This window comes from Anomaloglossus baeobatrachus, chromosome 2, assembly GCF_048569485.1.
Source record: "Anomaloglossus baeobatrachus isolate aAnoBae1 chromosome 2, aAnoBae1.hap1, whole genome shotgun sequence".
NCBI lineage: Eukaryota > Metazoa > Chordata > Amphibia > Anura > Aromobatidae > Anomaloglossus > Anomaloglossus baeobatrachus.
The window spans coordinates 420,747,221-420,771,352 of NC_134354.1; the positions used below are offsets into that span (position 1 = coordinate 420,747,221).

Genomic DNA, 24,132 nt, shown 5'->3' on the forward strand with positions numbered 1-24,132 from the left:
GCACTGTTCAAACGGAAAATACATCAACAGGCAGACCACAGAAAAGCGTACTAACAAAGGTTAGAGGGGGGGCTTTCTCAGAGGGCTTTTTACAGTTTGTCTATTCCCAATTAGCCGGTTTAGTATACTTAATGAAAGTACTAATTCTTTCATAGGTCGCCCATTCTTAGTATTTGACGTTCCTTATATTGCGGTATCAGGCTATGCAGCAGGTTGCAACACACCTGTGGTCACTGCAGCAGCTGACTCCACTTTGTCCAAAAGGGATCTATTCCATTCAATTGCACATGATCTAGATTAGACTGAGAACAAGATACTGCACGGGACATAGCAGAGTTGGTGAAGTTGAGTGGTGATGAGTTTGCTATTTGGATGAATAAAGCAAGTAAAAAGTGAAAAGTGAATGGGCCAAATTGAGGTGCATATGAAGTTGCTTGCTTTCTTTCAATTCGTTAATCGTGCTAATATGAATCAGGTGAATTGAGTTCTGCTTTTGGAAACTGGGTTAAGAAGGGGTGCACCGTTCCTGGAGGTACTGCAATACCAGGTCAATGCGTGGAGTGGACAGAGCAAGCTCTTTTTCCATCTCCCTGTTCTAAAAATCCATTTAATATATGGTCCCCAGATAGGGGACGTATCAGATATTAAACTGATAAGAACAGATTTTTTGATTTAACAGCATCTTTATTATCATGCACTACTCACAAAAAGGTAACAAACCGTGTACAGTGCCGCAGCCCCGTACACACAGAACTATACAATCCTTCTTACATAGCCATAGAGTACGACGCACTAAACTATACATCACACTCCTATGCTTATCCATAACACTCAAGCTGAAAGAAAAAGTTAGACAATAAATAACGACGAACCGGCGATTGGGGGATGGGGGTAGGGGAAAAGGGGGATAGGGTGGGGAAATCACAGGCCCGAAGCTTTATTGAAAGACGCACATAACGGGAAAAGGAGGGAGGGGGCATGGAAGAGGTCTAAACCTCCTCCTCGGCGCTGTCGTCCGGACTGTCCATGATGGAATAGTCTCTGAGCAGGCTGTGGATCAGCCTGCGGCAATCCTGGATAGACATCCTCTCCCTCTTCAAGATGAGCCGGTTCCTGGCGACCCAAATAGCGTCCTTAAAGCAGTTCATAAGGCGCCAAGCCTCCTGGATGGCTCCAACGGTGTGAGTCCCAGGGAAGAGTCCATAAAGTACGGAATGGTACGATAGGCTCCCTCTGGGGACGGAGTTCCTCAGGTCATCCTCCAGGGCAACCAACAGGCGCTGTGCGAAACGGCAGTCCCAAAAGGCGTGCAGCGATGTTTCCTCCACGAAGGGGCACCTTGGGCAGTACCGGGTTTTGCACAGGTTCCGGGCGTGCATGAATGACCGGACGGGCAGTCCGCCCTGTATCGCCATCCATGACAAGTCCTTGTGCCCGTTGGTCAATCCAGCCGATGACACGTTTGTCCAAACAGTCTCCAGTGTGTCGTGATGAAGTCCTGGAATGTTCTCCATTTCGTCCTTGGCTCTGATGAGTTTGTGGATAGTCTTTGGCTTCCACAAATCAGGCTTGAGTCCCTCCAGTTGGTGTTCCCTCACAAACCGAACCACGTCTCCGTAGAACCATGGCGCCGTCCAGTTGTAGGGGAAGGAGCTGTCCCACTTGTCCCAGCCTAACCGTCTCCAAAGGGGGAGCAGGAAGAAGCGAGACATGGACCCACCCGCGGAACCTCTCTTGACTCGCAGAGTTCGGCGAACGCAGTCACATACGAAGGAGGATCGCAGGAGGGTGGGGATATCGGGTACGCCCTTCCCACCCTTGCGAGGATCCTTGTACATGATGCTCCGCTTTACTCTGTCCATCTTGGATCCCCAGACAAAACGAAACACCGTCCTGGTAATGGCCCTGCACACGGTGGCAAGGGGGGGCCAGGCCTGGGCCGTGTACTGCAGCACGGGCAGTACCTCGTTACGCAGGACCAGTGCTTTGCCCTCACAGGTGAGGCGTCTGAGGCTCCACAGACCGATCCGTTGGGTGATCTTGGTCAAGCGTTCCTCCCAGGACTTGAGGGCTGCTCCTTCCTTCCCGAACCAGACTCCAAGAACCTTGATGAAATCCGGCTGGATGCTGAAAGGGAAGGGGGCGGAAGAGGCCGGCTGCCAGTCCCCGAAGAGCATGGCTTCCGACTTCCCGCAGTTGACTTTGGCTCCCGAAGCCCGTCCGAAGGTCTCACAGGTCTGGACGAGGGTGTCGACTGAGCGCCGGTCCGCGCAGAAGACGGTCACGTCGTCCATGTAGAGCGAGCACTTGACCTCGAAGCGTTCTGGTCCTGGTGCGGTGATCCCTCTGATCTCTCCATTCCGCCGGATAGCCTCTGCAAAGAGTTCTATAACACAAACAAAAAGAAGAGGTGACAGAGGACAGCCTTGTCTGACCCCTGAGAGGACCGGGAAGGGGTCAGTCTTCCAGCCGTTCACCAACACCGAGCTGTGAATATCAAAATACATTAGTTGGACATACAAGCAAAACATGTTACCCAAACCTAACCTGTGCAGAGCTTTGCCCAGGAACTCATGGGAAACACGGTCGAAGGCCTTTTCCTGATCCAACGAGATCAGGGCTGCGTGCACCCGGCGGGCTTTGATGTACTCGACCGTGTCCCGCATGAGAGCCAGGCTGTCTGCGATGCGACGTCCGGGGATGCCGCAGGTCTGATCCGGGTGGATGATCCGTCCGATAACAGTCTTCAATCTCGTTGCCATCGTCTTGGCCAGGATCTTGTAGTCGACGTTCAGAAGGGTGATGGGACGCCAATTCTTCAGGTCGCACCTCTCTCCTTTACGCTTGTACAGGATCGTGACCATTCCTTCCCTCAGAGATGGAGGCATTCTGCCCTCCACCACCATCTCCTCATACAGCCCTAACAGGTCCGGACAGATTAGGTCTCCCAGCGCTACATAGAGCTCTGCTGGGAGGCCGTCACTGCCCGGTGTCCTGCCAGAACTAAAGGATTTGGCGGCCGAGAGCAGCTCGTCCACCGTCAGAGGAACATCCATGGCCGCCGCGTCTGCAGGGTCAAGATGGTTAGTGATACCTGACAGGAACTTATCGGCGGCCTCGGGGTCAGTAGTCTTGCGGGCGTAGAGTTCGCTGTAGAAGTCGCTGACGACCTTCATCACGTTCTCTTTCCCGCGTCGCATGTTTCCACTCTCGTCTCGTAGTTCATTCATGGGCGTGTGACCGGCGTGGAGTTTCCTGAAAAAGAACGAGTTACATTTCTCACCCTTCTCCAGGTTCTCCACTTTGGAACGGAAGACAATTCGCTCGGACTCCTCCTCGAAGTGCCTTTTCAGGCTCCTCTTAGTCTCCTCCAGCTCCTCTCTCACGTCCCAGCCGCATCGAAGAAGGTCCTGCAGGGAACGCAGCTCACGCTGGAGTCTCCTGAAGTCCCTCCTCTTCAGGCACGCCTGTTGTTGACTCTTTGCCTGAAAGAAGAAACGGAACTCGAGTTTAACGTATTCCCACCAGTCAGAAACAGACTGGAAGCCCGCCTTGTAGGCCCGCCACGTGGAGTAGGCAGCTCTAAGCTCCTCCAGAATCTCACCCTTTTCCAGCAGAGAGCAGTTCAGCTTCCAGGAGCCCGGGCCAATGGGGAAGCCCTGGCCCAGCACACCTTGAAAGTGAATGGCTCTGTGGTCAGAGAAGAAGCAGGGGACCATCGAGTGCCCACTCCGCCCAACCGCCCGAGAGGTAAACACAAAGTCAATCCTGGAACGCAGCGAGCCATCGGATCGGCACCATGAATAGTTCACGGATCCGTGTCCGATGGAGCCAACAACGTCCACAAGAGAGGCTTCGGTCACCATCTCAATGAGCAGTTTGGATGTGACGTCCAACTTGGCAGCCGTTCCAGAACTGCGTCCATCCTCCTCAATCGGGCAGTTGAAATCCCCGGCCATCACTACCGTCCTGGCGGTAGCGAGCTGAGGGCGCAGGGCTTGGAGGAGCTCCAGTCGATCGCTCTTCACAGGAGAAGCATACACATTGATGAACCTGACAGGTTCTCCCGCCCAGGTGCCATCCACGAGCAGTAACCTGCCGCAGACGATTTCCTGAACAGAGTCCAATGTGAAGGCGCTTCCCCTGATCAGCACGGCGACCCCCGCGGACCTACAGTCGCCCCCGCCAGACCAGTAGGATGGGCCATGGGTCCACTCCCTGGCCAGATGGTTGAAGGACCTAGAGGAGGGAAGGGAGCATTCCTGCAGGAAAAATACATCACTAGACTGAGTGTTAAGGAACGCAAAAATTGTCTGACGTCGGAACTTGTCTCTGATGCTCCTAACATTAATGGAAAAGATGTTAATGTTAGCAGTCATTGGAGGAAAGAGAAAGTTAGAGCAGGCGGTGTGCCTTAGTTACCACTCCGGTCGGGCGGTTCTTCCTCTTTGGCACCTGCTGGTAAGGGTATCTCCAGCAGACCCTCTTCTGCTAGCTGATCAAGCAGGGATGGTGCCTCAGTGGCTTCCGACTCCTCCATTTCTTCTTCGGCCACAAGGGACTCCACCATCTGCTCCAACACGTCCGGTTCTGGGAGGAGGCCATCCTCCTCTTCCTGGGGTGGGTTAAGGTCCACAATGAACAGCTTGGAAGGTTCTGCGACAGGACTATCTTCCACCTTCCTTTTCCTTTGGCCTGTACCTGAGGAGACAAGAGCTGGAAAATCCTCCTCGGTGAAAAGTGCAAGAGTGCTGAGGCCCTCTGCTCTCATGGTCTGGGGAGGGAGAGTGGGCTTTGGGGGGGGGGTGAGGAGACCAGCTGAGGAGTAGGGAAATGAGGTGGAGGTAGTGGAATCCTCAGTAGGGTTGGCCGGGGGGGGAGGGGTTTGGACAGGGGTGACAGGGGGGGGGACCAGGGAGGGGGCAGCAGTTTTCTTACCCTTCTTTTCCCTGGACTCCGTGGCTGCTGGGGCATCGGCTGGAGCCACGGTCGCCGGGTTCTTGGCCGCCTTGTCCTTGGCCTCTGTGGCCTTGGTCGTAGCTGCCTTGGTCGACGAAGCTGTGACTACCCGATACTGGGTCGCCGCGGCAACCCTTGCCCAGGATTTCTCCCGCTGTGGGCAGTCCTTGTAAAGGTGGTCCGCCTGTCCACATAGGTTGCAAGTCTTCTTCTTTGGGCAGTCCTTGGAGCTGTGTCCTGTCACCCGGCAAACCCTGCAGGCGTCCTCCTTGCAGGTCTTCATCGAATGCCCTTTCCCACCACATTTCCTGCAGTTGTGTGGCATGTCCGGGTAGTAGATGAGACCATAGGAGTTTCCCAGAGAGAATGTCGGGGGCAGGTGCTGGAGACCATCCTCGGATGCTGGTTCCCTGTAGAGTCGAACGGTTACTGACCACTTACCCGTCCAGAATCCGTTGCCGTTAAGGATGTGGGATGGCTCCCTCACCACTGTGCAGAGACGTCCCAGGAACGTGGAGATGTCTCTTCCTGGGGTGTGCGGGTTCCGCATGGAGACCGTGATCCTCTTCTCATCCCTCTGTATAGGACAGGATCCTAAAAAAGAATGAAAAGGGGAGTCCGGCATCGCTGCGTTCATCGCCTCCCAGTATCTCCTGCAGGCATTCACCGTGGCAAAGGTTACCAGAAAAATGCCAGTCATGAAGGTCTGGACACTCAGGGTTTCCGCCCTGGAGAAGCCCTGATCCAGAATCATCTTCTTGCAGAACATGTCGCTGGACATGTCCGGCAACCTACCATCCACCGCCTTTAGCTTCAGGGCGACCGTCTGCCGCATCCAAGGCTCCAGGGTTGGAGCCTTTTCAGGCGGCGTCCGGGCTCCCTCCGGCTGGCTGGCGTCGGAGGTAGGGGCCTCTTGGGCCGAAGAAGCCTCTGGATGAGCCTTCCTGGAGGTCCCTGGGTCCTGAGCCTTCCTGGCTGCCTTCTCTGGCTTGCTTGCCATGGCTGGTTCCTGCTTGAGTTCCCGGAGCTGGATCTTGGATTCTTCTCCGGGTGTCTTCTCCCGCTGTGTTCCTCCTCGAAGTTCCTCTGGTCTCCCCAAGTCTTCTCCGAGCCTTCGTCTTCTTGCTTCTTTCTGCCAAGCTCTTCTTCCGTCCGATCTCCCTCTTTCGGTCTCGGCTGGGCTTCGGAGCTTGTCTCCCTGATCGTATCTCGTCAAGTGTAGCTAGCTCAGTTTGTTCTGATAAGAACAGATACTACACTTGATCTTAGCCAAAAGGCCGAGAAGCGATAACCAGAATTGGTTTGGGCCTCGAGTGGCACCCTGGCCTCAGCCGGACACATCTTAGGGAGAGAGAGTGAGAGGGAGACAAACCCACGCCTACAGAAGACATTTTGTCACCCAAGCCAACCCTTGAAAAGGCTGCTTTGCACAGCAAAAACACGAAGAATGGTGCGCTTTGCAGCCGCCGCCCACTGCAATGAATCTGAATAACTCCTCCTTTTGGGCACAAGCACCTCCCCTGCCCCTTGCAGTCTTTCCAATTCATGATACAAAAAGACGGACAGGACAGGTCGCCTGACTTTCCGTCACTGCCACCCTTTGCCATCCTTACCTGTAGAAAGCCCTTTCATCATCCCCAAACCCTAATCTTTTCCCTTCACTTCCCAGCCCCCAAACCCTGCCCTCTGAACCCTTCTCACCCCCCGCATCCCTTGTCCTGTGATCCCCCTACCACCCGGGAAAAAAACGGCTTGACCCCTCCTTCCACTAGCCCACCCTCCTACCCAAAGAGCAATTTCTGCTGTGCAGCTGTCTTTCTAGGCAGCAGCGCTATTGTGATGTCATCGGGGGGCATTGTGACAAGCCGCCAGTGTTCCGTCTCTTCATGTTGTGCACTGTTCAAACGGAAAATACATCAACAGGCAGACCACAGAAAAGCGTACTAACAAAGGTTAGAGGGGGGGCTTTCTCAGAGGGCTTTTTACAGTTTGTCTATTCCCAATTAGCCGGTTTAGTATACTTAATGAAAGTACTAATTCTTTCATAGGTCGCCCATTCTTAGTATTTGACGTTCCTTATATTGCGGTATCAGGCTATGCAGCAGGTTGCAACACACCTGTGGTCACTGCAGCAGCTGACTCCACTTTGTCCAAAAGGGATCTATTCCATTCAATTGCACATGATCTAGATTAGACTGAGAACAAGATACTGCACGGGACATAGCAGAGTTGGTGAAGTTGAGTGGTGATGAGTTTGCTATTTGGATGAATAAAGCAAGTAAAAAGTGAAAAGTGAATGGGCCAAATTGAGGTGCATATGAAGTTGCTTGCTTTCTTTCAATTCGTTAATCGTGCTAATATGAATCAGGTGAATTGAGTTCTGCTTTTGGAAACTGGGTTAAGAAGGGGTGCACCGTTCCTGGAGGTACTGCAATACCAGGTCAATGCGTGGAGTGGACAGAGCAAGCTCTTTTTCCATCTCCCTGTTCTAAAAATCCATTTAATATATGGTCCCCAGATAGGGGACGTATCAGATATTAAACTGATAAGAACAGATTTTTTTTTTAATTTGGCTACCCCCTCTTAGGGGTAAAACCAGTTTATTTTAAAATTTAACAAGATTTACAGCGAATGAAATTTATAATAACATATATGTAAAAGCAATAAAACATGTACAAACATTTAAATGAAAGAATTCCATTGGCTGGCAAGCCATTTTTTGGACACAGTTACGTCCTTTTTCTTGTCAATTAAAAAATAAATATACATTTCGCTAATACATAATTTTAAAACATCATTCACTGATAAAATATCTTGTTTAAAAATAGCAATGTTCCGTGCTTTCCAGAGAGCTGACTTGGCACAGTTCAGTGTCTTCCAAGCCATTATTTTTTGGTCCGGTGTTGGGCATTCCACAAGTCCGTACAATATGGCATGATAGTCCAAGTCCTTGAGGCCTGCCATCTTTTCCAACAGGGGGCAAAGTCTTCTCCAGAACCGTTTTGCAAACCAACAAGTCCATAATATATGCTTTACAGTCTCTTGTTCTTGGCATCCGGATCTTGGGCAGATGGCAGACCTCACAAATCCTCTTCTATACTGGAATGCCCGGCAAGGAAGACACTGGTGCGCACAGCTCCAAGCCAGATCTCTGTTCATTAAAAAGATAAAAGACACTAATTAATTTCCAAATACATTTACTTTTATCATCATCAAATCTGTTAATACTGCATATTGCCTCATCATTACGTAGTTCCTTTATTAGTTTCTTACTATTAGTTAATTCCTCTACTTTTTTCTTACTTAGGCTAAAATCAGACACTATTTTCCTTAAAATCTCATAATGCGCTGGCAGGTTAAAAGCATGGGGGAGAGATAAAACAATTTCAAACCATCCAAACTTTCTCATAAAAAAACCTGTGTTAAAACGCATAAAATAGGACCAATAGTGATCTTTAAAAATGGCATTAAAACAGTAACAGAAAAAATGGATTAAAAGAAACCTATTAAAATCAGGAAAATCTTTACCACCATTTGTCTTTTGTTTTATGACAATCTCTCTTTTCAGCTTCTCCATTTTAGAGCCCCAGAAAAAGGTAAAACAATTTTTAGTAATTTTCTTTAAAACATTCACAGGTGGGGGGAAAACAAGACTGAGATACAATAAAAGGGGTAAAATCACCATTTTTAAAATCAATACTTTACCCTCCATTGTCAGTTTTCTCATGTTCCACATGCATATTTTCATATTAACTTTCTGAGCAACTGAGTCCCAACTACTACCACCATCATTTTGCTCACTGAATGTTACACCTAAAATAGTAAGGGACTCAGTTACAGCAATGGAAACATCAGTTAAAAGCATTCCCCCCACATTTAAAATATTACATTTATTAAAATTTATCTTAAAACCTGAGGACAAACAAAAGGGTTGAATACGATCAATAGCTCTTGTCAGCGAAGGGGCGTCACGACAGAGGAATGCCACGTCATCCATGTAACCTACTACCTTGGCCTCCACTCCTTTGCCCCCAGGTAGAGGTACACCACGGATCCTCTCATCTCGCCGTATAGCACACAGTAAGGGTTCAAGTGCACAGATAAAAAGTAGTGGGGACAAGGGGCACCCCTGCTTCACCCCTGATTTTAAAAGCACATCCTGTGACTTAAAACCATTTACTAAAATCTTACTTGTGCAATCAGTATAAAACGCCTTAAGAGATAATAAAAACCCGTCTGGTATGCCCATCTTTTCTAAAACTTTAAAAAGGTAAAAATGTGAGACACGATCAAATGCTTTTTCAAAATCAATTGATAAAATCGCCATTTTCCCTTTTCTGCTCTTGACATCCTCCATACAATCTTTTACTAGATTCAGGTTATCCCATATACTCCTTCCTGGCACTCCGCATACTTGGTTTGAATGCACAATTTTGCTAATTACCGTTTTAAGTCGATTTGCACAGATTTTGGCCATTATTTTATAATCACAGTTTAGAAGGGTAATGGGCCTCCAATTCTCCAGCTTTGATTTGTCACCTTTTTTGAATAACAATGAGACTTCTCCTTTCTTCCATGAATTAAGTAAAATCTTATTGTTAAAAACCTCAGTAAAAAGAGAAAACAAATCATCTTTTAAAATGTCATAAAAACTCACATAAAACTCTATGGGGATGCCATCAGGACCAGGAACTTTACCGCTTTTAAAACTCTTAATAGTTTCTAAAATCTCTTGATGGGTTAAAACTTGGGATAAAAACTCTTGGGAGGTCGGGTCTAAAACACAGTTTAGTTCTTCTAATGAATCATTCAGTAAATTTTGATCAACTGTTTTCTCATTAAAAAGATTAGTAAAATATTCCTCCACTTTTCCCAACATAGTTGTTATATTCTTTTCCCCATCAATATTATCAAATATTACCTTTTCCTTTTTATTTTTCATGAAGAAATAACGGGAGCATTTTTCATCTTTTTCTATATTTTTGACTCTGGAGCGGAAAATAATTTCTTTACCTTTTTGCTCTATCCATTTTGCTATTTCCTCTTTTAATTTTAAAATATCATTATCCACCTCCAAACCATTATCTTTAAATTTAATCAATGTCTGTAACCGGGTATTTAGGGCTTTATACACCTCATATCTTTCTTTGGCTTTATGTATACTTTTTTTAATAAAAAAATCTCTTATTTTTACCTTCATCCTCTCCCACCATGCACTTATAGAAAGATTAGGGCTTTTATCCCTCCTACATTTTTGATAAAATGTAATAAAATCTGATAAAATCTGTGGGTCATTTAAAAGGGACACATTCATTTTCCAAGTTTTCTTACCACACTTCTTGTTTTCATTTGTTTTGACACTAAAAGATAAAAGTTTGTGATCTGAAAAAATATTGGTTAAAACTTCACATTTCGTAGGTATTATTTTGTCTGAACCAAAGATAAAATCTATCCTTGAGCTACAAATAGCATTGCTCCAGGTGAAACCGGCGTCCTCCGGGCTACCTCTATTACACTCTTTATATACATCAATTAATCTGGCGTCTTTTATGATGTTACTTAGTATTCCCGAGGTTTTGTCATAATTTCTACTTACAGAACTGGAACGCCGGTTTTCACCTTTTAAAACACAATTAAAATCGCCTGCCAAAATAAAAGGTTCAGAATTATTAATAAATAAAGGTAAAAGCTCTAACATTTCAGTTCTCTCATTTTTATCAGGTGACCCATAAAAATTTAAAAACTGCCATCTTTTACCATGTATAAAAGCTTTAACCAATAAAATGCGACCTGGTAAAATTTCCTGGATAAAATCAATTAAAACATCCCCTTTAAAAAGTATAGCGACCCCTGCTGATCCTATGGCATTAGACCCTGACCAGACGGATGGCCCATGTTTCCACTCTTCCTTATATTTTTGATAAGACATCTTATTTGGGATGTTACACTCCTGTAAAAAGAACACTGATGCAGTAAGGCATGTTAAAAAATTTAAAAGGGCGGTTCTTCTTATTTTAGTTTTTATGCCTCTTACATTAAGAGAAATACCTTTCAGCTCTGCCATCATAAAAAAAGGTTAGTGGGTTAGTAAGAGCAAGAAGTTTACCTATCCGAGGAGCCCGATCAGACCACCGAATTTGCGCTCTCGCTCTCAATCGATCCGACCGTAATGAGCGACTCCGTGGAGGAGGAAAGACTACCACTTGGAAAAGAACCCGACACTACATCGGCGTAGCTCGGAGGGCTGACAGGCACCACGCGCTGGGTCTCCATTGGCTGATCGTTTAGGTCTGTATCAGGTGGGTCCCCTTGAGGCTCCGCCACACCCCCCTGACCTAAGGAAGGTCGTCTTACAGTGGGGGGTTGTGCACATGGCAGAGCCTCTGAGTCCCCGGAGGCAGCAAGGTCCCGAACCCCACCCGAAGGGACAGGGTCCAGGACCCCAGGAGGGGGCCCAGCGTCCACAACCCCTTCCGGAGACGTGTCCATCTGTTCCCCACAAACTGCCCCCACAGAACTATCTTTCTTCTTTTTTCGGGAAACCACTGACCAGTCACCACCCTCGGTATTAGGAGACCCAGACTGCGTGTGGGACTCGGTGTCGACCTTTTGTCGCTCCCTCTTGGTCTTACCGACGGTACCTTTTTGATCTTTCTCAGCCCTCCTTTTGCCTTCCCTGTGGTCATGTAGCCAGCTCTTGTGGTCAGATTTTTTACCCGTCACAGCCTCGGAGGAGCCACCGTCAGGTGGCACACTCTCGCCACCTCCTGAGGCTCCGGGTTGTTGTTCCTCCTCCTGATGGGTGGTCCGATCTGATGGCTCCTGTCCGGATGTGTTGGGCTTTCCCCTCTGCTCCTCCTCCCGGAACCTGTGAGGACATGAAAAATAAAAATGACCAGGGGTCTGACAAAAACTGCATTTCTTTTCCTTTTTACAATCTTTTGTTTCATGATCCTGAGCAGCACAATTCCTACATGTTGACTTACAATGCTCTTTAGCATGGCCATATTTTCCACAGATCCTACAATAAGCGGGCATACCAGAAAAATAAAAATCCCCATTTGTTTGTCCTATCTTGAACCGGGCGGGTGGGAGCTGCACCCCACCCGGTACGTAAGGATTCCTTACACATTTGACTAAAAATTTCCATTTAGATGTCCATATATTAAATTCATTTAAAATCTTACCAATACACTTAACACTCTTGAAATAAATAGCTAAAAAGGACATGATTTCAGGAGCAGTAACAAAAGGTGAGAATATTTTTACAACAACCATTTTTACCTCATCCAGGACGTGCTCGATAACCTGGATCCCATTTAACACTGGATCATCTTCAACCTGTCTTACCCTGTTCAATACATCTCTGAAAATCCCTTCTCCTGTGAACGTAACATCATAGTCTCCACGTCTGGGGTAGTCCTGGATGGACAAAATTTCTTCCTTCCTCACATGGAGAAGTTTCTCGAGCACGTCCTGGACTACATACCCCAAATTCCTAGAATCGGAACCACCATCCGTAAAGTGGACCCGGACGGTATTTTTCAGCCTCGCAAAGGGAGGCACGAGGTTGGGGTCAACCTCCATGGAAAAACGCAACAAATGCAAATTGCCGCCACTTGCAACCTGCGCACCCAGAGTTCTGTACAGAGAACACCTGAGCGCTGGTGGGGATCGCAACCCGTTACCCTGGGACTAATCCCTCTCCCCAAAAGCAGCAGGCAGGTGAAGCCCACCGAAGTGGACGATCCTGCCAGGCCAAGGAGAGGGGTACCCGAGTGCCCGTCAACTAGGATCTCCTGCCTGAAAAGCACTTGATCTTAGCCAAAAGGCCGAGAAGCGATAACCAGAATTGGTTTGGGCCTCGAGTGGCACCCTGGCCTCAGCCGGACACATCTTAGGGAGAGAGAGTGAGATGGAGACAAACCCACGCCTACAGAAGACATTTTGTCACCCAAGCCAACCCTTGAAAAGGCTGCTTTGCACAGCAAAAACACGAAGAATGGTGCGCTTTGCAGCCGCCGCCCACTGCAATGAATCTGAATAACTCCTCCTTTTGGGCACAAGCACCTCCCCTGCCCCTTGCAGTCTTTCCAATTCATGATACAAAAAGACGGACAGGACAGGTCGCCTGACTTTCCGTCACTGCCACCCTTTGCCATCCTTACCTGTAGAAAGCCCTTTCATCATCCCCAAACCCTAATCTTTTCCCTTCACTTCCCAGCCCCCAAACCCTGCCCTCTGAACCCTTCTCACCCCCCGCATCCCTTGTCCTGTGATCCCCCTACCACCCGGGAAAAAAACGGCTTGACCCCTCCTTCCACTAGCCCACCCTCCTACCCAAAGAGCAATTTCTGCTGTGCAGCTGTCTTTCTAGGCAGCAGCGCTATTGTGATGTCATCGGGGGGCATTATGACAAGCCGCCAGTGTTCCGTCTCTTCATGTTGTGCACTGTTCAAACGGAAAATACATCAACAGGCAGACCACAGAAAAGCGTACTAACAAAGGTTAGAGGGGGGGCTTTCTCAGAGGGCTTTTTACAGTTTGTCTATTCCCAATTAGCCGGTTTAGTATACTTAATGAAAGTACTAATTCTTTCATAGGTCGCCCATTCTTAGTATTTGACGTTCCTTATATTGCGGTATCAGGCTATGCAGCAGGTTGCAACACACCTGTGGTCACTGCAGCAGCTGACTCCACTTTGTCCAAAAGGGATCTATTCCATTCAATTGCACATGATCTAGATTAGACTGAGAACAAGATACTGCACGGGACATAGCAGAGTTGGTGAAGTTGAGTGGTGATGAGTTTGCTATTTGGATGAATAAAGCAAGTAAAAAGTGAAAAGTGAATGGGCCAAATTGAGGTGCATATGAAGTTGCTTGCTTTCTTTCAATTCGTTAATCGTGCTAATATGAATCAGGTGAATTGAGTTCTGCTTTTGGAAACTGGGTTAAGAAGGGGTGCACCGTTCCTGGAGGTACTGCAATACCAGGTCAATGCGTGGAGTGGACAGAGCAAGCTCTTTTTCCATCTCCCTGTTCTAAAAATCCATTTAATATATGGTCCCCAGATAGGGGACGTATCAGATATTAAACTGATAAGAACAGATACTACACTTGATCTTAGCCAAAAGGCCGAGAAGCGATAACCAGAATTGGTTTGGGCCTCGAGTGGCACCCTGGCCTCAGCCGGACACATCTTAGGGAGAGAGAGTGAGAGGGAGACAAACCCACGCCTACAGAAGACATTTTGTCACCCAAGCCAACCCTTGAAAAGGCTGCTTTGCACAGCAAAAACACGAAGAATGGTGCGCTTTGCAGCCGCCGCCCACTGCAATGAATCTGAATAACTCCTCCTTTTGGGCACAAGCACCTCCCCTGCCCCTTGCAGTCTTTCCAATTCATGATACAAAAAGACGGACAGGACAGGTCGCCTGACTTTCCGTCACTGCCACCCTTTGCCATCCTTACCTGTAGAAAGCCCTTTCATCATCCCCAAACCCTAATCTTTTCCCTTCACTTCCCAGCCCCCAAACCCTGCCCTCTGAACCCTTCTCACCCCCCGCATCCCTTGTCCTGTGATCCCCCTACCACCCGGGAAAAAAACGGCTTGACCCCTCCTTCCACTAGCCCACCCTCCTACCCAAAGAGCAATTTCTGCTGTGCAGCTGTCTTTCTAGGCAGCAGCGCTATTGTGATGTCATCGGGGGGCATTGTGACAAGCCGCCAGTGTTCCGTCTCTTCATGTTGTGCACTGTTCAAACGGAAAATACATCAACAGGCAGACCACAGAAAAGCGTACTAACAAAGGTTAGAGGGGGGGCTTTCTCAGAGGGCTTTTTACAGTTTGTCTATTCCCAATTAGCCGGTTTAGTATACTTAATGAAAGTACTAATTCTTTCATAGGTCACCCATTCTTAGTATTTGACGTTCCTTATATTGCGGTATCAGGCTATGCAGCAGGTTGCAACACACCTGTGGTCACTGCAGCAGCTGACTCCACTTTGTCCAAAAGGGATCTATTCCATTCAATTGCACATGAACTAGATTAGACTGAGAACAAGATACTGCACGGGACATAGCAGAGTTGGTGAAGTTGAGTGGTGATGAGTTTGCTATTTGGATGAATAAAGCAAGTAAAAAGTGAAAAGTGAATGGGCCAAATTGAGGTGCATATGAAGTTGCTTGCTTTCTTTCAATTCGTTAATCGTGCTAATATGAATCAGGTGAATTGAGTTCTGCTTTTGGAAACTGGGTTAAGAAGGGGTGCACCGTTCCTGGAGGTACTGCAATACCAGGTCAATGCGTGGAGTGGACAGAGCAAGCTCTTTTTCCATCTCCCTGTTCTAAAAATCCATTTAATATATGGTCCCCAGATAGGGGACGTATCAGATATTAAACTGATAAGAACAGATTTTTTTTAAGTTGGCTATCCCATCAGGGACAATCCGATCATACCAAAATCGGTCCATCGAGTTTGGATGACAAGTCACCCAATATTTACATAATTGCCCGAAGGCACGCCGGTCACCGCACAAAAGCGACAGTGCCGCGAGTGATCGCCCCCCGAGCCCGGGAACCAACCAGCACAAGGGGACGTAAGCACCAGAAGGCGCAACAATCCCCGAGGCCGGCGGTTGTGCAAGCCTGGGCCCCTCCCAGCCAAGACCAAGGAAAACCCAATGAAGGGACTACACTTGATCTTAGCCAAAAGGCCGAGAAGCGATAACCAGAATTGGTTTGGGACTCGAGTGGCACCCTGGCCTCAGCCGGACACATCTTAGGGAGAGAGAGTGAGAGGGAGACAAACCCACGCCTACAGAAGACATTTTGTCACCCAAGCCAACCCTTGAAAAGGCTGCTTTGCACAGCAAAAACACGAAGAATGGTGCGCTTTGCAGCCGCCGCCCACTGCAATGAATCTGAATAACTCCTCCTTTTGGGCACAAGCACCTCCCCTGCCCCTTGCAGTCTTTCCAATTCATGATACAAAAAGACGGACAGGACAGGTCGCCTGACTTTCCGTCACTGCCACCCTTTGCCATCCTTACCTGTAGAAAGCCCTTTCATCATCCCCAAACCCTAATCTTTTCCCTTCACTTCCCAGCCCCCAAACCCTGCCCTCTGAACCCTTCTCACCCCCCGCATCCCTTGTCCTGTGATCCCCCTACCACCCGGGAAAAAAACGGCTTGACCCCTCCTTCCACTAGCCCACCCTCCTACCCAAAGAGCAATTTCTGCTGTGCAGCTGTCTTTCTAGGCAGCAGCGCTATTGTGATGTCATCGGGGGGCATTGTGACAAGCCGCCAGTGTTCCGTCTCTTCATGTTGTGCACTGTTCAAACGGAAAATACATCAACAGGCAGACCACAGAAAAGCGTACTAACAAAGGTTAGAGGGGGGGCTTTCTCAGAGGGCTTTTTACAGTTTGTCTATTCCCAATTAGCCGGTTTAGTATACTTAATGAAAGTACTAATTCTTTCATAGGTCGCCCATTCTTAGTATTTGACGTTCCTTATATTGCGGTATCAGGCTATGCAGCAGGTTGCAACACACCTGTGGTCACTGCAGCAGCTGACTCCACTTTGTCCAAAAGGGATCTATTCCATTCAATTGCACATGATCTAGATTAGACTGAGAACAAGATACTGCACGGGACATAGCAGAGTTGGTGAAGTTGAGTGGTGATGAGTTTGCTATTTGGATGAATAAAGCAAGTAAAAAGTGAAAAGTGAATGGGCCAAATTGAGGTGCATATGAAGTTGCTTGCTTTCTTTCAATTCGTTAATCGTGCTAATATGAATCAGGTGAATTGAGTTCTGCTTTTGGAAACTGGGTTAAGAAGGGGTGCACCGTTCCTGGAGGTACTGCAATACCAGGTCAATGCGTGGAGTGGACAGAGCAAGCTCTTTTTCCATCTCCCTGTTCTAAAAATCCATTTAATATATGGTCCCCAGATAGGGGACGTATCAGATATTAAACTGATAAGAACAGATACTACACTTGATCTTAGCCAAAAGGCCGAGAAGCGATAACCAGAATTGGTTTGGGCCTCGAGTGGCACCCTGGCCTCAGCCGGACACATCTTAGGGAGAGAGAGTGAGAGGGAGACAAACCCACGCCTACAGAAGACATTTTGTCACCCAAGCCAACCCTTGAAAAGGCTGCTTTGCACAGCAAAAACACGAAGAATGGTGCGCTTTGCAGCCGCCGCCCACTGCAATGAATCTGAATAACTCCTCCTTTTGGGCACAAGCACCTCCCCTGCCCCTTGCAGTCTTTCCAATTCATGATACAAAAAGACGGACAGGACAGGTCGCCTGACTTTCCGTCACTGCCACCCTTTGCCATCCTTACCTGTAGAAAGCCCTTTCATCATCCCCAAACCCTAATCTTTTCCCTTCACTTCCCAGCCCCCAAACCCTGCCCTCTGAACCCTTCTCACCCCCCGCATCCCTTGTCCTGTGATCCCCCTACCACCCGGGAAAAAAACGGCTTGACCCCTCCTTCCACTAGCCCACCCTCCTACCCAAAGAGCAATTTCTGCTGTGCAGCTGTCTTTCTAGGCAGCAGCGCTATTGTGATGTCATCGGGGGGCATTGTGACAAGCCGCCAGTGTTCCGTCTCTTCATGTTGTGCACTGTTCAAACGGAAAATACATCAACAGGCAGACCACAGAAAAGCGTACTAACAAAGGTTAGAGGGGGGGCTTTCTCAGAGGGCTTTTTACAGTTTGTCTATTCCCAATTAGCCGGTTTAGTATACTTAATGAAAGTACTAATTCTTTCATAGGTCGCCCATTCTTAGTATTTGACGTTCCTTATATTGCGGTATCAGGCTATGCAGCAGGTTGCAACACACCTGTGGTCACTGCAGCAGCTGACTCCACTTTGTCCAAAAGGGATCTATTCCATTCAATTGCACATGATCTAGATTAGACTGAGAACAAGATACTGCACGGGACATAGCAGAGTTGGTGAAGTTGAGTGGTGATGAGTTTGCTATTTGGATGAATAAAGCAAGTAAAAAGTGAAAAGTGAATGGGCCAAATTGAGGTGCATATGAAGTTGCTTGCTTTCTTTCAATTCGTTAATCGTGCTAATATGAATCAGGTGAATTGAGTTCTGCTTTTGGAAACTGGGTTAAGAAGGGGTGCACCGTTCCTGGAGGTACTGCAATACCAGGTCAATGCGTGGAGTGGACAGAGCAAGCTCTTTTTCCATCTCCCTGTTCTAAAAATCCATTTAATATATGGTCCCCAGATAGGGGACGTATCAGATATTAAACTGATAAGAACAGATACTACACTTGATCTTAGCCAAAAGGCCGAGAAGCGATAACCAGAATTGGTTTGGGCCTCGAGTGGCACCCTGGCCTCAGCCGGACACATCTTAGGGAGAGAGAGTGAGAGGGAGACAAACCCACGCCTACAGAAGACATTTTGTCACCCAAGCCAACCCTTGAAAAGGCTGCTTTGCACAGCAAAAACACGAAGAATGGTGCGCTTTGCAGCCGCCGCCCACTGCAATGAATCTGAATAACTCCTCCTTTTGGGCACAAGTGTGAAGCCCCGCAGGTGTTGTGTCGGTTCATACCTTCAGGGACTCCACTCGGCTGGTGCTGGTCACAGGTAGGAATCTTCTATGTTGAATGTCGTGACGCCACTCTCAGTATTGCGGTCAGTGGGGACCGCCACTGCAGGTTAGGGGTTGCCTGGGGCTGATGGTAGGTGCAGTTGGATGTAGTAGCCTCCTGAGAGTGAGGCAAGCCCCAGGGCCCTGTGTAAAGCTGTAGTACCACAAGTCGCAGAATGACCACACAGGCAGGATGTCTTTTAGGGTTTTTACTCACATTTGATGGCAGGGTGAGTGACCCGGGCGTAGCTGGGATGAACCAGGTGGAACCAGGTATCCTTCAGGCTGACTTTATGAGGGTGACTACTGACTCGCCTTCCTTAGCCCTTGGTGGTTTGGGGTAACCCCGACTTTGAGTCCCTATGGGGGTCACCCAGGGAAGATGCTCCAAGCCTCTCTCCCCTTCTTGTTTTGCCGTGTGCTTGTTCCCTGGACCAGGCCACTCCAGCCTCTTGCCTCCTATGACCTATGGGCCCTAACTTGTGGTTACGTGGCTGCGGCTTTTGTAGTGTTGTGGTGTGGGCTGTAAGAGCCCCACACCGGCAGGTTTAGCAGGGAAAGGTGAATCTATCCTCGCTTCGGGATCTGCCGCCCGGTTGGGCCTGGTGCTCTCTAGCAGTCTCCTTACTTCCCACTCCGTGCACTCTCTAGCTGAAGCTGGCTTTCAGGCAGCACTCCTAGTTGACCGTTCTCCCCCGTCTGTAGCCACTGCGCGGACGCTGTCAGATTGCACAGCACCAGGGGTCTGCTCCTCACTCGAGCTCCCTGGACTCTACACTGAACTGGCTCACTGCCCCTCCTCTCCTGTTCTTGCCTACGCCACCTAGCAACCAGACTCTCTTACCACACCCCTTGAGAGGAGATGGAGGCTCTACCCCCTCCACTATTCCGGTGAAGGTGAAGGCTTGCCCCCTCCTGGGATCCCCAGGGGTCCTCTCATGGGTACATGTGTGAGACCTGGTCACTATGCGCCTGTGTTCCACACCCCTGTCAGCCTTCTGGATTACCTGTATTGTACTGTCCCCAGCATGGGTGCAGTACTCAGTGGTGCCTGACCAGGTCAGGGGCGCCACATTCCCCCTTAGTTATCACCAGCACGTCCTCGGGCTGCAAGACAACATTTTAAAATGCATAAAACATTAAAACATGGTAAAACATTTTAAGATCACCAGGTATCAGACATCACCACCCTCCACCCACAAGTCCGTTAACCCACCCAAAACCCTTTTACGTTGGCCGCGCCTTCAGCCACTTCCGGCAGGATGTAGAGGCGGCTTACATGGGCTGGTGGTTTCAGGGTATACCTGGCCTGGTGGATCCGCGCCTTCAGCCTCTTCTGGCAGGATGTAGAGGCGGCCTCCACAGTTGGTGCTGACCAGGTACCCTCTTTGTGATGGAGAGCCAGGCCCCATAAACAGGCATGCTCTCTGGTCGCAGGTGAGCCAAGGCCCTATATACGGACGGGCCCCCTCTGGTTGCAGACGAGCCAAGCCCCTAAACAGGCTGGCTCTGGTGGTGGTGCCACTGGTGTAACTATTTACACTGCGAGAGTTTGTGGCTATAGCCAGTTCATAGCCTTAAGGTTTATGGTTTTCTCACAATAGTTTTTGTGGGCACATGCTTAAACAATAACGTTGCAACTTTTCAACTTGTCAAACTGGTCAAAACTTCAACTGGTAACTTCTTTCTTTACTTTACTCCTCTGTACCAGGGCTTTGGCCTGTAGGGCTATGGCACCTGCTGCTTTCTTGCTCCTTGTCATCCTCTGAGGTAGTTTCATCTGTAGGCTCTTTGTCCTTTCTTTCTAGATCTTCATCTGTTTCTACCTCTGGTTCTTCATCTCTGTCTTCTCTTTCTTGTCTTTCTTGTCTTTCTTGTAGCATGGGATGGCTGTAAGGTTTGCTGGGACATAGCGCTACGTCCAGGGCATACAATCCTCTTTCGCCTTGATGCATGGTGAACTGGACTGAGTCTCCCATCTTTAGATTTCTGCCAGGGTGTCCTCTAGGCAGATGAGCGCTTACATCTCTCCTGTTAACAAATATCCCCTCCTTGATGCCAGGGGCTACAATGAATCCATAACCACTTCTCAGATTGAAATCTTCCACTACGCCATAACACAGGGGTCCTCTGGCCTGGGCTTTGGACCTTCTTAGGCACCTTTTCTCCTCCAGGTCTCTGACCGTGACTTCTCTCTGCTCTGGGGATTGTGGTGCTGGAGGATACTTGGCTCTGCTGCGCCGTGTCTTGCGGGCTGGATTCATGCCTGTGGGCTCCCAGGTGAGGTCTTTGGGTTGATCTTCATCTGCTGACGGTGTCAAGTCTTCCTCCTCCCAGCGGGAATAGGGCAGCATCTCCGGCTCTGAGTAGGGGTCTGCTGCGGTTGGCGTCGGAGTCAGCCCTTCTGCTTCCTGGCCTCCTCTCCCCCTTAGTTCTTCTTGGCACTCCGGCGGTGGCAGCGCCGGGGAGGGATGTTCTTCGGCAGGCCCAGGTGGGGGACTCTTTGGCGCGGCTGCAGGGGTTGCTTGAATCTCTTTGGAGGTGCGTGGAGGGCGCAGGTACAGATCCACCAACCACTGGGGAAACTTGGCCTCCATGTCAGCCTTCAGCCGCCAGTAGTCACACTCCTCTCCTACCATGGGCTTCCTGTCAGGGGCCTCTGTGGACTGGGGAGCGGTGTCAGCTCTGGCCTTGCAGGCCGGGGTAAATGATTCATCTGTCTTGTCTTGGCGGGCCGCGCCCTGTATGGCGGCGGCCTGGTCTTGGCGGGCCGCGCCTGGCATGGCGGCGGCCTGGTCTTGGCGGGCCGCGCCCTGTATGGCGGCGGCCTGGTCTTGGCGGGCCGCGCCCTGTATGGCGGCGGCCTGGTTCAGCGTTGCTGTTGCGGTGGGCTCTATGCAGGCTGAGCCGGGCGTCGCTGCAGTGATCGGAGCTTGGCGGGCCGCACCCGGCGGGGCTGCGGCCTGGTTCAGCATATCACTTGCGGCGCGGACGAGCGTCGCTGCTGCGTTGGGGTCTTGGCGGACCGGGTTCAGCAGGGTGGCAGCCTGGGTCAGCGTCACACCTGCAGCACGGATGAGCACTGCCGTGGTAGTCGGAGCCCTGCGGGACAGGCGGGGCATCGCCGCAGCGGCCTGGATTTGGCGGGCCGCATCTAGCGTGGCTGCGGCCTGGTCCAGCGGCGCCGCGCCGGGTGCCTCTTCTGGGACCGCGGGCGTAGCAGCAGGGGTCGGGGCACTGGCGCTGGCCGGGGCATCACTCGACTCACCCATTGTTGGTAGCTCTGGGGTCTGAGTTGTCGCCACCCGGTCTGGTAGGCGTCGCGCGGCTCCCTCCTCATAGGTCCGGACCGCTGCAGCCATTTCTAGGAGCTCCTTGCGTCCCTCATAGAGCTGTCGCTGTATCCTGGCCTCCAGCTGGTTACAGAAGATGGCAAGCTCCCGGCACCACCAGGCAGCAGAGCCTGGTTCTGGGTATCCGCGCCTGGACTCCATTTTCTTTCTCTGCAGCAGCAGGCTTGTGGCTTCTCCTCTTCTCCGCCGTTTCTCGACGCTTCCGCTCTCTTCAGCAGCAAGGTCAGAACTCTGCAGGGGATCTCTGGGTAGCCACACCTCTTCGTGGGCGGTAACTTCTTCCAGCGCGGGCTGCTGTTGTTTTTCAGCGCGCTTTTCATGGTGGCAATATGGCGGCGCTTCCAATTTTTCAAGCGGACCGCCCAGGCACATGGTCACCTGTCTGAACAGGTCTAGTCCTTATCCTGTTCGTGACGCCAGATGTGAAGCCCCGCAGGTGTTGTGTCGGTTCATACCTTCAGGGACTCCACTCGGCTGGTGCTGGTCACAGGTAGGAATCTTCTATGTTGAATGTCGTGACGCCACTCTCAGTATTGCGGTCAGTGGGGACCGCCACTGCAGGTTAGGGGTTGCCTGGGGCTGATGGTAGGTGCAGTTGGATGTAGTAGCCTCCTGAGAGTGAGGCAAGCCCCAGGGCCCTGTGTAAAGCTGTAGTACCACAAGTCGCAGAATGACCACACAGGCAGGATGTCTTTTAGGGTTTTTACTCACATTTGATGGCAGGGTGAGTGACCCGGGCGTAGCTGGGATGAACCAGGTGGAACCAGGTATCCTTCAGGCTGACTTTATGAGGGTGACTACTGACTCGCCTTCCTTAGCCCTTGGTGGTTTGGGGTAACCCCGACTTTGAGTCCCTATGGGGGTCACCCAGGGAAGATGCTCCAAGCCTCTCTCCCCTTCTTGTTTTGCCGTGTGCTTGTTCCCTGGACCAGGCCACTCCAGCCTCTTGCCTCCTATGACCTATGGGCCCTAACTTGTGGTTACGTGGCTGCGGCTTTTGTAGTGTTGTGGTGTGGGCTGTAAGAGCCCCACACCGGCAGGTTTAGCAGGGAAAGGTGAATCTATCCTCGCTTCGGGATCTGCCACCCGGTTGGGCCTGGTGCTCTCTAGCAGTCTCCTTACTTCCCACTCCGTGCACTCTCTAGCTGAAGCTGGCTTTCAGGCAGCACTCCTAGTTGACCGTTCTCCCCCGTCTGTAGCCACTGCGCGGACGCTGTCAGATTGCACAGCACCAGGGGTCTGCTCCTCACTCGAGCTCCCTGGACTCTACACTGAACTGGCTCACTGCCCCTCCTCTCCTGTTCTTGCCTACGCCACCTAGCAACCAGACTCTCTTACCACACCCCTTGAGAGGAGATGGAGGCTCTACCCCCTCCACTATTCCGGTGAAGGTGAAGGCTTGCCCCCTCCTGGGATCCCCAGGGGTCCTCTCATGGGTACATGTGTGAGACCTGGTCACTATGCGCCTGTGTTCCACACCCCTGTCAGCCTTCTGGATTACCTGTATTGTACTGTCCCCAGCATGGGTGCAGTACTCAGTGGTGCCTGACCAGGTCAGGGGCGCCACACAAGCACCTCCCCTGCCCCTTGCAGTCTTTCCAATTCATGATACAAAAAGACGGACAGGACAGGTCGCCTGACTTTCCGTCACTGCCACCCTTTGCCATCCTTACCTGTAGAAAGCCCTTTCATCATCCCCAAACCCTAATCTTTTCCCTTCACTTCCCAGCCCCCAAACCCTGCCCTCTGAACCCTTCTCACCCCCCGCATCCCTTGTCCTGTGATCCCCCTACCACCCGGGAAAAAAACGGCTTGACCCCTCCTTCCACTAGCCCACCCTCCTACCCAAAGAGCAATTTCTGCTGTGCAGCTGTCTTTCTAGGCAGCAGCGCTATTGTGATGTCATCGGGGGGCATTGTGACAAGCCGCCAGTGTTCCGTCTCTTCATGTTGTGCACTGTTCAAACGGAAAATACATCAACAGGCAGACCACAGAAAAGCGTACTAACAAAGGTTAGAGGGGGGGCTTTCTCAGAGGGCTTTTTACAGTTTGTCTATTCCCAATTAGCCGGTTTAGTATACTTAATGAAAGTACTAATTCTTTCATAGGTCGCCCATTCTTAGTATTTGACGTTCCTTATATTGCGGTATCAGGCTATGCAGCAGGTTGCAACACACCTGTGGTC

The 24,132-nt window shown here is 50.0% G+C and overlaps 4 non-coding genes and 3 pseudogenes across 4 annotated transcripts; all 7 read right to left on the reverse strand.

Moving 5' to 3' along the window:
• Window positions 1–510: 510 nt before the first annotated feature.
• LOC142293119 (U2 spliceosomal RNA) lies at window positions 511–715 on the reverse strand (annotated as a pseudogene).
• A 5,429-nt stretch (window positions 716–6,144) lies between these two features.
• LOC142292691 (U2 spliceosomal RNA) lies at window positions 6,145–6,248 on the reverse strand (annotated as a pseudogene).
• Window positions 6,249–7,362: 1,114 nt separating this feature from the next.
• LOC142292446 (U2 spliceosomal RNA) lies at window positions 7,363–7,559 on the reverse strand. Its single transcript, XR_012750608.1, has one exon. It is a non-coding gene; the product is annotated as a U2 spliceosomal RNA (small nuclear RNA).
• Window positions 7,560–13,917: 6,358 nt separating this feature from the next.
• Window positions 13,918–14,108, reverse strand: LOC142292501 (U2 spliceosomal RNA). The gene has a single exon (XR_012750656.1). It is a non-coding gene; the product is annotated as a U2 spliceosomal RNA (small nuclear RNA).
• Window positions 14,109–15,222: 1,114 nt separating this feature from the next.
• Window positions 15,223–15,429, reverse strand: LOC142292556 (U2 spliceosomal RNA; annotated as a pseudogene).
• Window positions 15,430–16,802: 1,373 nt separating this feature from the next.
• On the reverse strand, window positions 16,803–16,993 carry LOC142292513 (U2 spliceosomal RNA). The gene has a single exon (XR_012750667.1). It is a non-coding gene; the product is annotated as a U2 spliceosomal RNA (small nuclear RNA).
• Window positions 16,994–18,107: 1,114 nt separating this feature from the next.
• Window positions 18,108–18,298, reverse strand: LOC142292525 (U2 spliceosomal RNA). Its single transcript, XR_012750675.1, has one exon. It is a non-coding gene; the product is annotated as a U2 spliceosomal RNA (small nuclear RNA).
• Window positions 18,299–24,132: the final 5,834 nt, after the last annotated feature.